The sequence below is a fragment of the Ostrinia nubilalis genome, chromosome 10 (genome assembly GCF_963855985.1).
Source record: "Ostrinia nubilalis chromosome 10, ilOstNubi1.1, whole genome shotgun sequence".
Lineage (NCBI taxonomy): Eukaryota > Metazoa > Arthropoda > Insecta > Lepidoptera > Crambidae > Ostrinia > Ostrinia nubilalis.
In genome coordinates, this window is record NC_087097.1 from 6,235,129 (window position 1) to 6,247,695 (window position 12,567).

The window sequence follows — 12,567 nt, forward strand, 5'->3', positions numbered from 1 at the left end:
CTTAAAACTCTTATTTATAGATTTAACACTTCAGTGCTCTACTCGTTTATGCTAATTGCTTTCTATCTCTCTGAACAGTAAATTGTTTCAAAATAATTAAGCAACTATCAAGATTTTCTGTGCTAACATTAATTTGATTACGCATTTCTCACGGAAACAGAGATATTTAGGTAAGTAATATAAAAGAGAACGTTCTTGATGATAAATACGATCTGTCCATCCGACGACTATTAATTAATACTCAGAAACAAATAAATGGAAACGTATTCGTAATTAATAAACGATCTCATGAAAAGAAATTACGTTCAAAGCCGGAACAAATCCTAAGTAGTCCAATGTTTAGTGTAATCGAAACGAATGAGGGCCAAAGTCTACCGTGAATTATAAAAGATTCTTTAGAACTCCCGAAAAACACAAAGACAATAAAAAGTTCGAAGAAATAAACAAAAAACAAGCGACGTCTCTACGAGAATACAAATTTTAGTCTCAATTTCTCGCGAAACATTTAATTTTATAAAGAAAAAAATCAAGGCAGATAAAGTTATCCTGTTTCGCGTGGATTGAATGGCGATCAGTTTAAATCTCGTAACAAAGAGTCCCGATTTATATTGCTTGGGAACAGACGGTTTAGTAACTTAGCTTAAGTACATACCATTTTTAAATATCAAGCTGATATTAAGGCGAGCGTTGGCAAACCACATCTACTTAAGTGTTGTTAAGGTGAGTATAGACTACAGTATTTCTATGTAATGTAACGTTCTTGCGAATGGTACAATACAGGTGAAGTGTATAACGTTTGGTTTGTGACAGGTCTGGTGACATTTGGACTCTTTGTCAAGCTCGCTGTTTTGTTACAAGTAAATGCTCTAGCTAGTCTATACTCACTTTTAGGTGATAGCTTTAATTTGCTACTTTCCTGTATTTCAGGATAGTTACAAAGCTGTTTCTCCATTCAAAATTTACACATACTTGATTCACGCTTGAGTATCATTTCAGAATGTTTCGCTAAAAAACGAATTTTAAGCTTTTTTTTTCTAAGAATCTACCATTACCCAAGAAAAAATTATAAATATTACAGGATTGGATCTACAGGGTGGAAACGTTAAGTGATCTCACTCGATTATTTCTAAACTATACAAGATATCGAAAAACTGATTACTGATTCTGAAAGTGCTTCACAAGCTCTTTCAAACGGTACCAATAATAGGTTACAGAATAAACTGGATCTATCCGAAAATTCAATGTTTCCAGCTTCCATACATTTAGTTAAACCACATAATATTAAAAACTTTACAAGATATTCAAAAACCGGTTACTGATCCTGAAAGTGCTTCACGAGCTCCATCCAACGATACCAATAATATGTCACAAAATAAACTGGATCCATCCGAAAATTCAATGTTTCCAGCTTCCATACATTTAGTACCGCCACAGTCATGGCACTCAAGTCTTGATAATATTAAAACAAATAAAGCCTAAAACAAATGTTTTCCGAGAATCATTTTAAATAAGAATGCAATTTACGAGTTAATTCTAAGTGTTTATTATTTAATAAAAAAAATTATACTTCCGATATTGTATGGCTGGCATACATTTAGTATGGAGGCTGAAAACATTTAATTTTCGGATAGATCCAGTTAATTCTGTAACATAATTATTGGTACCATTGGATAGACCTCTTATAGCACTTTCAGGATCGGTAACTAGATTTTCGATATCTTGTATAGTTTAGAAATAATCGAATGAGATCACTTATCGTTTCCACCCTGTATAGGTACTTCAGATCGACCTACTTTTGATCGTCGTTTACAATAGAGTCCTAGATCTTCCATATATTTTGTTATTCCCAGGGCTTTTCAGGACTAGCAACTGGAAGAATAAGTTGGAAGTATTCATCACAAAGGTTGTTTGCGACATTTGCAAAGCTCGTTTGCCTCCTGTCACATAAAAAAAGTGACGTCCAGTGCTGGACAAAGGGCTCCCCCTAAATATAGAGGGAGACCTTTGTCCATAATATTAGTATGATATAGGGCCTTCATCATACTAATATTAGGAAGGGGAAAAGTTTGTTCGTAATGTGATTTTGGTAGGAAGTACTTATCTCTCTCTCACCAATGGAAAGCTGCACTATTCCTGGGTGAAATAGTAAACAAAAAATACTTTTTAACACAAAAACTCTTCGTATCCAGTGGGCTAATTCAAATGCATTTGTCGAGAGTAGAAATCGTCTGTCAAATAATTTTCTAGTAATCAATTTTGAACTGATTGTCAAGGTAATACAGTTGAAAATTGAATATCAAAGCCAGACTACGCCTAATGTCAAATCAGCCGATGGTAGATGCCAAATTTCCAATATCGCGTACGAAGACGGAGAACTTTGTCAATATAGTGGTACATAAGGGTCATAATTAGTGGATGCCGACGATTTTCGCGCTGTCATCTCAACGACTGCCCACCCTTGTCGTTAGAGCAGTCGACTGGATAGAAAGCATGGAATTAACATGGTGATTGATAAACTAGGTGCAAATAAGCATAGGTATTTTATAACCACAGAATGCTTTTTGCTTAAATTTGAAAATAAAGGATATTGTTCTGCGTCCATACATCGTTTGCCCCAAGACCCCCAAGCAATGAAATAATGATTTTTATATGTGAAATTACTTAACGATTGTCACCTTATACTCCACTAGCTTTTCGCTCGCGGCTTCGCGCGCGTGGCCTACATTAGGTACCTACATATTTTACGGAACCCTATTATTTTCCAAAATAAAATTTAGCCTGTTACTCGTGGATAATGTAGCTTTCGAATGGTGAAAGAATTTAATAAAAACGGTCCAATAGTTTTTGAGTCTATTCATTACAACCAAACAAACAAAGTTTTCCTCTTTATAATATTAGTGTAGATACTTAAAGCACGGATATGCGGGAGATTCGTTACAATAGGAAAAATGCTTCAGATTTTGAGGTTATTAGCATAACAGAAGTACATTTCCACTTTCTATCTTCTATAGGTACTTATAATAAATCTGTAGAGAGGTCAACTCTGTACATGAAATATATTTTCAAAATAACTATCAGGGGGTGATACTGATGCCAAAAATGCAATCAGTAAAATTTTTGTCTGTCTGTCTGTCTGTATGTTCCTTATAGAAACAAAAACTACTCGACGGATTTTAACGAAACTTGGTACAATTATTCTTCATACTCCTGGGCAGGTTATAGTATACTTAGGAATTCCCACGGGAACAGGAATTAGCGGGAAAATCCTTTTGTATGAAAAATCTAAACCGCTTAAGTTAGACGCTTTAAATTTCGCACGTAGGTACTTTAGTAAACTAATTCCCACGGGAACTGGAATTCGTGGGAAAATCCCTTTGTATGAAAAATCTAAACCGCTTTAGTTAGACGCTTGAAATTTGACATGTAGGTATCTTAATAAACTTAAAGCTTAGTTACAACAGGATATTGCAAAATTCCCACGTGAACGGGAAAAAACATTTGAACGAAAAAATCTAAACCGCGTAAGATAGATGAAGGGGGTAAAACGGGATCCACGCGTACGAAGTCGCGGGCGGCCGCTAGTTGCTAATAAAACTATTTATTGTCAAGAATTATATGTATAATAATGCGAATTCCCGTTCCCGTGGGAATTAGTTTACTAAAGTACCTACGTGCGAAATTTAAAGCGTCTAACTTAAGCGGTTTAGATTTTTCATACAAAAGGATTTTCCCGCTAATTCCTGTTCCCGTGAGAATTCCTAAGTATACTATAACCTGCCCAGGAGTATGAAGAATAATTGTACCAAGTTTCGTTAAAATCCGTCGAGTAGTTTTTGTTTCTATAAGGAACATACAGACGGACAGACAGACAGACAAAAATTTTACTGATTGCATTTTTGGCATCAGTATCACCCCCTGATAGTTATTTTGAAAATTATATTTCATGTACAGAATTGACCTCTCTACAGATTTATTATAAGTAGGTATAGATATGTAGGAGAGACGTCTTAATTACACTTTAAATCGTAGATCGATAAAGAACCCCTTTGTCAAACCGTATGAATAGCAGCAAATAGAACTTTGCGTATTGGAAAAATAGGAATGCCTACGGAAAAGCCAAACATTTTTTAAAAAGAAGTTAATATATTTTACTTACATTTAAATCCAAAAATATCTTTATTCCGACCCAAGGGTAAGTAGGCAGTTATGTAGGTATAAATGAAAATACGTATGTAGGTACTTATTATTTATTAATGGTCATGTTCTACATTTTCTATTAAATATGGGCCCAATACATCAATGATGTCGCCATCACAACAAAGTACCATAAATGGTTTAACGAGATTCCGATATTTGTATAGGGAATAAGTTTTTTTTTTGGTATGCTAAATTGCTACTTTTTTGCACATAAATGTATGTATGTACCATCCATGATGACAATAGCCTTTCTTTGTGGTAAATCGTTTCCTGGCTTCCCGAAAAGAGACTGGAACATAAAGGTTTCTTTGGGCTACTTCCTCTCTACTAATATGTTGTAACCCTAAATGTGCTGGTACGAAATGTTCCTCCATCATACTGCGTGCTTTCATTACATATTTTGTAAGAGTACTCCTTGAAATGCCAAGTAATGTAGCTATTCTGTCATCTGAATCACCGGTCCTCAGCTTCATTAAATAAGCACCAACTGTAGTAATTCGTGCTCTCTGATAGTATCTATGGCAAAGAAGATCTGAAGGACGAATCTGAAAATAAAATAAAACATCAGATTCACAGTTCAACAATAAGAAGAGCAATATTTATATAGGATTAACGACTTTTGTGTGTAACGGAATAGTAAGATGAGTGATGAAAGATAATTTATGATTTGAACGCTGAATGATGAGGAATGATTGGTCTATGGAGGAAACGAAAGGGATGAATGAGGAACGAGGATTGAGAGTGAGAATAGTGGTAGTTTAAAAGAGTAGTCTGTTGTTATGCAGGAAGTATAAATAAAACTTTACTGAGTTTATTTGGCTCAGGGAATTTTTAACTGGCTTTATAATAGTAAAAATTATGTTTAATATTATGTAAGTAATAATATTGCAATATTTTAATAATATAAGTCTATTTGTATTATACAGGGTGGAAACGATAAGTGATCTATAACACTTTTAATATTGTGTGGCTGGCATACATTTAGTATGGAGGCTGAAAACATTGAATTTTCGGATAGATCCAGTTAATTCTGTAACTATTTACTGATACCGTTAGAAAGAGCTCGTGAAGCACTTTCAGGATGAGTAACCAGTTTTTCGATATCTTGTGTAGTTTAGAAATAATCGAGTGAGATCACTTATCGTTTCCACCCTGTATAACCTGTATGGATGAGAGTAGTGGCAGATTGAAAGCAATGGAAGGAGTTGAAGGATGGGAAGGCTGATTCGGAAAAAACCTTTTTTATTATTATAATAAACCGGCATAATTATTTTTATGTATTATAAAACTGGCAGGGCTCTTACCTCTCTGGGTTGAATCCAATTTCGAACAATGTTTAATATATCTTGATTATTCTCTGTATCCAAACAATGACTTCAAGTTCGCAATAATGAACAACCACATCCAACACAAACTTGTTGGTGACCTACTGGGGCACCGGTTGGCATATCTGGAGAGTCTTGTGAAGTAGGTGTGGTATCTCTTTGCAATAATGAGTGACAAGCCCCACAGATGTAGTCATTTGCAGTAACCTGTTTAAAAATAATAATAATTAGAAATAAGTTTAAAAAAATTATCAGTTTTTTAATGTCCCGCACTTAAATTATTTTATTTTAGTATTAATTTACAGAAACCAATAACTTTACAAGAATTAGACTGATTGTATAGCCAATAACATTTTATTAAATAAGGACTTTAGCGTGCATTACCTCTAATGGAGTTAGTCGTTCCACAATTATGTTCCTGATGTTAATATGATGTTGAGTGTTAGTTCTCAGGGACATGAGCTGATGTGAACGTGTTCTAGGCTCTAGTGTTCTACTGCAAAGCACACATTTTCTGCTAAGATTTGAAGTAGATGCATTTGTGTTGTATCTTGGGCTTGGGTCCAACATGTTGTGCATATAAGATCATGAGCTGTAACCTGTAAAAATAAATAGATTCATTGCATGCCATGCCACACATACTCCTGTGCGTTGAATAAATTGAGCCGCAAACCATAAAAAAAATGATAATTCAATATTATGTGCTGTTAGTAGAATTTTGGGTCAGAGGGTAGGGTTAAACAGCTTTAGTAAATAAGCATTGTTGTTATAATAATTAATTATGACGTGTTACAAACTTAGTTACAAAAAATAATAATCTAGTAGTCTTAGTTCCAAAAAACAAAACAAAACAAGCTTTCATTGAGAGCAGGGAGATAGTGTCAAAGTAAATAATTCCTTAGATTTACACCAAAACCAGCTGGATTGTCAACATAATTGTTGTTTCGCTCATGCCTCCATTGCGCTGTACCATCGACTAGTTTCTTACAATCGAATCGGGCCTGGCTGTCCACACTGTCCAGGGTTGAACCACAGATAATAGCGGAACATTCATTTCAAGACAACCCGCCATGAGAATGGCAATTCAGAAGTTTGGCAAGGCTAGTACTTATTCATAAGATTGCAGAGCAAAATGTAGGTACTTACCGATCGAGGTGCTGCCCATTGTTGTGTATAATTAAGTTGCTCATTTTCTAACACCATAGAACCACCAGCCGAGCCTTAGCCGAGCCACACAAAAACAGTAAATCCCAGGCTGAGTATGTCGTTATTGCAATCAATCAGAGTCCGTTTGAATAGCCAAGTTTGTAGTTAATAAAGTTCCGAAAATAAAAGCTAAAACACAAACGAATCACAAAGAAGGATCAAGCAAGACAGCAACACAGCAAGAGTGAGTGAGAGAGAAAAGGTGATGCGAGTGAACAGTGTTGCCAACTCGGATTTTGAAAAAGTCGTAGGACAGATTAGAAAATTACGTAGAAATGGTACAATTTCCATATAGAAAATACGTAGATCTACGTACTTTTTTTTCTGAGTGAAATAAAGAGAATAGGAGTAGGTAAAAGTAATAAAACGACAATTTATATTACCCTAAAAGTAGTAAAGTACACTTTTATTGTGTATCATTTTCAGAAATGTTTTCAGACAAATTAAATTTATACATAAAATATATTTGTTAAAATGCATAATGTGTTAATGCGAAGGCTCGCGGTTCTATTTTAAGCCATAATGAAGTTGAAAAATATCGAAATACAACAACACCTTCGAAATCTTAGCACAATTTTAGTTCGAAATATTTTTATAGTGAAGATTCACTTTGACCGTTTGACGGTTTACACACACAGTCACGTCACGTCCCATTTCTTTCTTTCTTTCATTTCAAATTTCACAGGTCAAGGCTCTTCAGTGAGTGACATTTACAGGGGGGCGCTGTACAGCATTTTTTCTATGGGGAAATGTCAAAATAACATTAGTTCCGACTTTTGCCACATGCCAAATAACCGTGATCGGACTATTATACCCGATAAAAAAGGAAACGTTGCCCATTCAGCCTATTTTGCAAATTTGATAGAAAATACGTAGATTCTGGGACTAAAGTTCGTAGGTTTGCAAGGAAGGCTTAAAATACGTAGATCTACGTAAAAATACGTAGAGTTGGCAACCCTGCGAGTGAATGACAATTTGACTAACAAATAGGGATGTCCATTTAGAATAGACATAATCGATTAAATTGATCGTTTTTGAAAAATTTTATTTTTAAACTTTGTGTTGCTATAAATATTTATTTTATTTATTTAATAGGACAACCAACAAGACATACACTGGAAGACAATCAATATTTACAACGTATTTACAGTCTAATTTTTTAGAAATCAGCAGAAATGTCATCAAAAATGGCCAACTGACATAAAAATATTTTTAGTCTGTGAACTAGTGATGCGACAAAACCTCTCGTTAATCGCGAAGTGAAATTATTGTAGTACTTGCGTATCATCGCCGGGTGATCGTCAAAATACTAAAAATATGCAACAAAGTCGCAACATTGAATGTGAACTGATTATGAAATTTTCGAGAACAGGAAACAAACTGTATGCACAGATGTAATCAAAAAACACACTAGACAGTAAAACAATCAATGATATCCGTAAAGTTATTAAACTTCAAATAGTTGCAAAAAGTTCTGTTTGACAGTGTTGCTTGCTACTAGTGACATCTCGCTCGCTCAGTTCTTTGTTGCTCTATTCCGCTAGGGAGGTAATTTAAGATGCTATCAATTAAAAGAAGATTTTTATTTTCTTTTATTTTATTTACTTATATAGGAAAATAAGCAATGGAACAATACGTAAGCATAATTGCATAAAAAAGTAAAGTAATTTCGTTAAATAAAACCGACTAAAAATTAAACTGACTCCGAAAAAGTTCACTAAAAGTAGAAAAATAATCATACGTTATCTCCTTCTTTCTGTGGGTCTAGTCAAAATGCCTCCAATATTGTCGAAGTTATCGCTGGAAAACTAAACAAAGTATCATATACATACTTTTTATTTAAAACTAATCAGTAATCGGAATAAGTGAATACTAAAAGTAATATCGATTAAATTTACAGATTATTGTCTATGACTCACAGGTTACAGCACTGATGTGTCAGAGACAAGTCATAGACAATATGGAGATATAGATGACCCACGCTGAACTGTCCCGCCAAACTCAATGACAGGGGGGCGCTACCATCGTTCAACTATATGGTTTCCAACATGGTAAAAATCGGAACTAGCGATTCGGTATTGACGGTGGCGCCCCACTGTCAATGTCATGCACAGGACAGTTCAGTATTTTGGAACTATAACACATGATTTTAAACGTCAAGTCAATTTGACAAGTCTCACAAATTTTCATCGTCCACGTACCTATTTTGCTAAAATAATTTGTTTCAAAGATTGATTTCAAACTTGTATAAACGTGAAAATAAAGTTGGTTTCATGGGCTTGTTAAATAATGTGTATGATATTGTGAACACGTAAGTGATTATGGTGTAATTGTGTATGAAAGTGTTTGTTTACATCTCTGCTGGATTCTAAAAAATCAAGGTATAACTTAATCTAAGTGCTGCCTTAATTATAGGTTGCCACGGCATGCAATAGTGGACTTATACATAAACAGTGTCTACACTTAAAGAAAAGAGTAAATATGTAAATGTAGGTAAATAAATGTGATTAAATATAAAATGCAATAATCCACTGAAGCGCTGCGGGCGCGGCGGATCTGCGCCCGTCTAAAGGTCTAATGATTAGACTCTAGTCTAATCGATCATACCATTATTTACTTAAATCGAATTAAAAAAGCGCATCTCTGTCTCTGCTCTGTCAATATGTCGGTGACTTTGATTTCGTTTAAATACTTTTAAAATATTTTTTCGAACTGCAACTTGTCCGATAGGTTTGGACACTTGCAAGTAAATAAATAAAATATACATAAAATTATGGTACATACTAAGTCTTTGAAAATCTTAGGGCGATTTTTATCAATGTCCTTTGTCTGCTCGATTGCATTGATGGTAAGGAGCAATGGTATTATCTATAATATCATTGGTAAGGAGGGATTGTTCTAAATACATATTATGATAGTTGAGATGGTTGAGAATATTTCCGGGTCGATCGCTTTCACCTTCGGCCTAGATAGTACCTACCTACCTACTTATACGCCAAACTATCTTATGATTGTTATGCATTGTTAAGTAGGGTTATAATACCTACCTAATTATGATTGTTATGCATTGTAAGTAGGGTTATAAATAATTATAATTTACATAAGCAGCAGGTCGGTTATTTTTATTTAGGCAAATGTAATATTTTAAAAGACAATACGTACGATCAGATATTAAGATCAAAGATAAAGATTTCTGCTGTGAAAAAAAATATAAAACAGCTAACTTCTATATCAAGTTCCAACGTCGCTATACGTACCTACCTACTTAATGCTACTGGATTATACGTTCATAGCTCAGAAGTTTAGTCCTTTTTCAGCAGTGTTTAGTAAGAATATTATTACAAATGGGCTTTTAGGGATTTTGTTCACATGGAATAAACGACAAAGTTCTTAGTTACTTATCCAATAGGTAGTAGTAACATATATGTAGAAAACAGGAACTTAGATGCCAACGAAAGAAAATAGGCTATCAAATGTTGTTTTGGGGACTTACCTTTATAAAAATATCACATTTAAAAATTCATACCATTTGTTGTTATTTAAAAAACAATGTCAATTTTGACGATTAACTGAAAGTCTATTATCTATGAATATAGTAGCGATATATGGTATCCAGCGGCAATGGCAGTGCAAAATTTTGACAATGACTGTAGTTATCATACTTCGAGTTTGTCCATGGAGACGGCAAAAGTCCTTTAGTTGGCCATAAAGTAAACTTAACGGAAAATGTTACTTAATTGATACCGAGGCGCAACCTGGAAGCATTGCTAAGTGTGCTCCTCGTTACTGGTTCATCGTTCGTCATCGTCATTGTTCGTAAAAACCGGGTCGCGGCAGGCAAATAATAAAATTAGTCTTATGTCTTCTCCCTTATTAACTTCGATGGATAAATAGCTAAACCTCCTTGCGCGTAACTGACGTTTGTTGGAAAACCGATTTTTTCAGGCCATCGGATTTTAATTTCAAAAGTCATTGACCAATCCCAGTTCATATAATAACTATTATGACGTTTTCTATTGGCCAAAAGATTTAACTCTCTAAAAATCCGCGTGCAACCATATCCTGCTTAAATATTGTGCACTTTATTCAGCACAGATTAAACAAGCTAAATGACCACAGATATGGATTAGAGTAGATACAGCAAGTTGATCGTCAAAGCGTGCCATTCCGATATGTCCAAATGGACATACATGGTTGAGTGATGTTCATGTAATCCGATTACAACAATCGGTTACGATGATTTTACGAGGACAGTAGTACGAACACGGTAGAAAGAAGAAATTATTTACGGATTGAGAATTGTAATTAACAGCACAAGTAACAAATAATTAATTAGAATAAAGTAGCAGTAGAAGAAGTATAAAGTAGCTTTGTTTTTAATACATATCCTGCGATGTACTCTTAAGAGTTAAAACCATGGTCCCTGTATGTAGTGCACTCATACCGATCCCAAGGAACCGTACTTACTCATAACAATAAGACACACACTGATGCATGTATTCATGCACTTGACAAATTTATGTCTTGAAACGCTGGTAGGGTAAAAAAAATAACGAGATTTGACGATTTGTAAGAATTAATTTATTTTAAAAAAGTAAATAAAGATGTTTTTGGTTTTGTATTTAACAAATTATCAGTTTTATCGGAATTAATTAATTTTCGAATCGAGTCACACGATATCATTCGATGACTTTGGAAATGCAGTACGATGATACGATTACTTTTACGTTGCGGCAATCACTAAAATTCGCTAAAATGACACTAATGACGTTTAAAAAGTGGCACGCTCGGCTTCATACAATTTTTGACACATGCTGCATCTATCTATATCTGTGTAAATGACAAATAGAATAGATTGAAATGACAGATTGCACTTGAATTACAGACTACAGACTATCCAGACTACAAAGTGGACAGTCAACAATAAAATTCCTCAATCACAGTAAGTGTGTCGCGTTGCCCGGCGTTTAGGGCGGTGAAAAGCTGGGGGGTTACTCCGAAAACCGTTATCCGAAGTTTCGAATGTTGCCATCCCTGTCAAACAAAGCGAGGTGCTAGCATGAGCGACGGTGACAGATAGACCCGAAACCACATAAACAGCGTTTCGGAATAGCCCTGCCGGAACGGCGGCGATCTATCACGAAGAGTTACGTCCTCGCGATGTACAGACGGCACTTCAAGCTAAACACTGGCGTCTTATGCAGTGGTATTAAGTGCTATTTTAAAATCTCATTTGTTGACTGTAAGAGCGGGGTTTCTTGGACATTCTTCTTTTGTGGCTTAAGTGTTCTTACCTGATAATTTTTGCTAAGACACTGAAATTCTGTGGACGGAAAGTATTTTTTTTTTACAGCAAGTAGGTACAATATTAGCATAGCACCTATTTCTTTTTTAAAGTGAGAGGATCTACCTACATAGTCATATTAAAAAACAGTTTTTTCATCCATATCAGAAATACCAAAAAAGGACATCAGGCACATTCGTGCTTACATTGTTGTTGTAACAGAAGTTAGATGGCCAGATCCAGAACTGTTTCTAACTGTTAGCCTTTTTAGCTCATAAAAACCTTAAGACTTAACTCCTTCAACTGCATTTTTTAAGTAGTCATTAATCCAAAATACTGTAAACTATTCCGCAATCCTAATAAGTGCCCCGTATAGTTTAGTGGTCTCCGTCTAGGACGCGTTGAAAAACCACAGCGGCGATTCATCACCGAGAGTTACGGGCTACGGCGTCGACGGTAAAGTTCCTTGGACATGCTCCTTTTGTCACAAAGACTCCTTCCCTTTTCTTTATTGTAATATAGAATCCCTGTATTTTATATTATCTTGTAAAAAAG

At 34.9% G+C, this 12,567-nt stretch overlaps 1 long non-coding RNA gene across 2 annotated transcripts; it reads right to left on the reverse strand.

The window, feature by feature from the left end:
• Positions 1 to 4,261: 4,261 nt before the first annotated feature.
• LOC135075747 (uncharacterized) lies at positions 4,262 to 6,897 on the reverse strand. 2 transcript variants are annotated; one of them, XR_010258103.1, is made up of 4 exons: positions 6,669 to 6,897; positions 5,907 to 6,121; positions 5,502 to 5,729; positions 4,262 to 4,742 (listed from the first exon to the last, which is right to left on the reverse strand). It is a non-coding gene; the product is annotated as an uncharacterized LOC135075747 (long non-coding RNA). The 2 variants fall into 2 exon arrangements; XR_010258104.1 differs by having other exon boundaries at positions 6,431 to 6,897.
• Between the last annotated feature and the right edge of the window lie 5,670 nt (positions 6,898 to 12,567).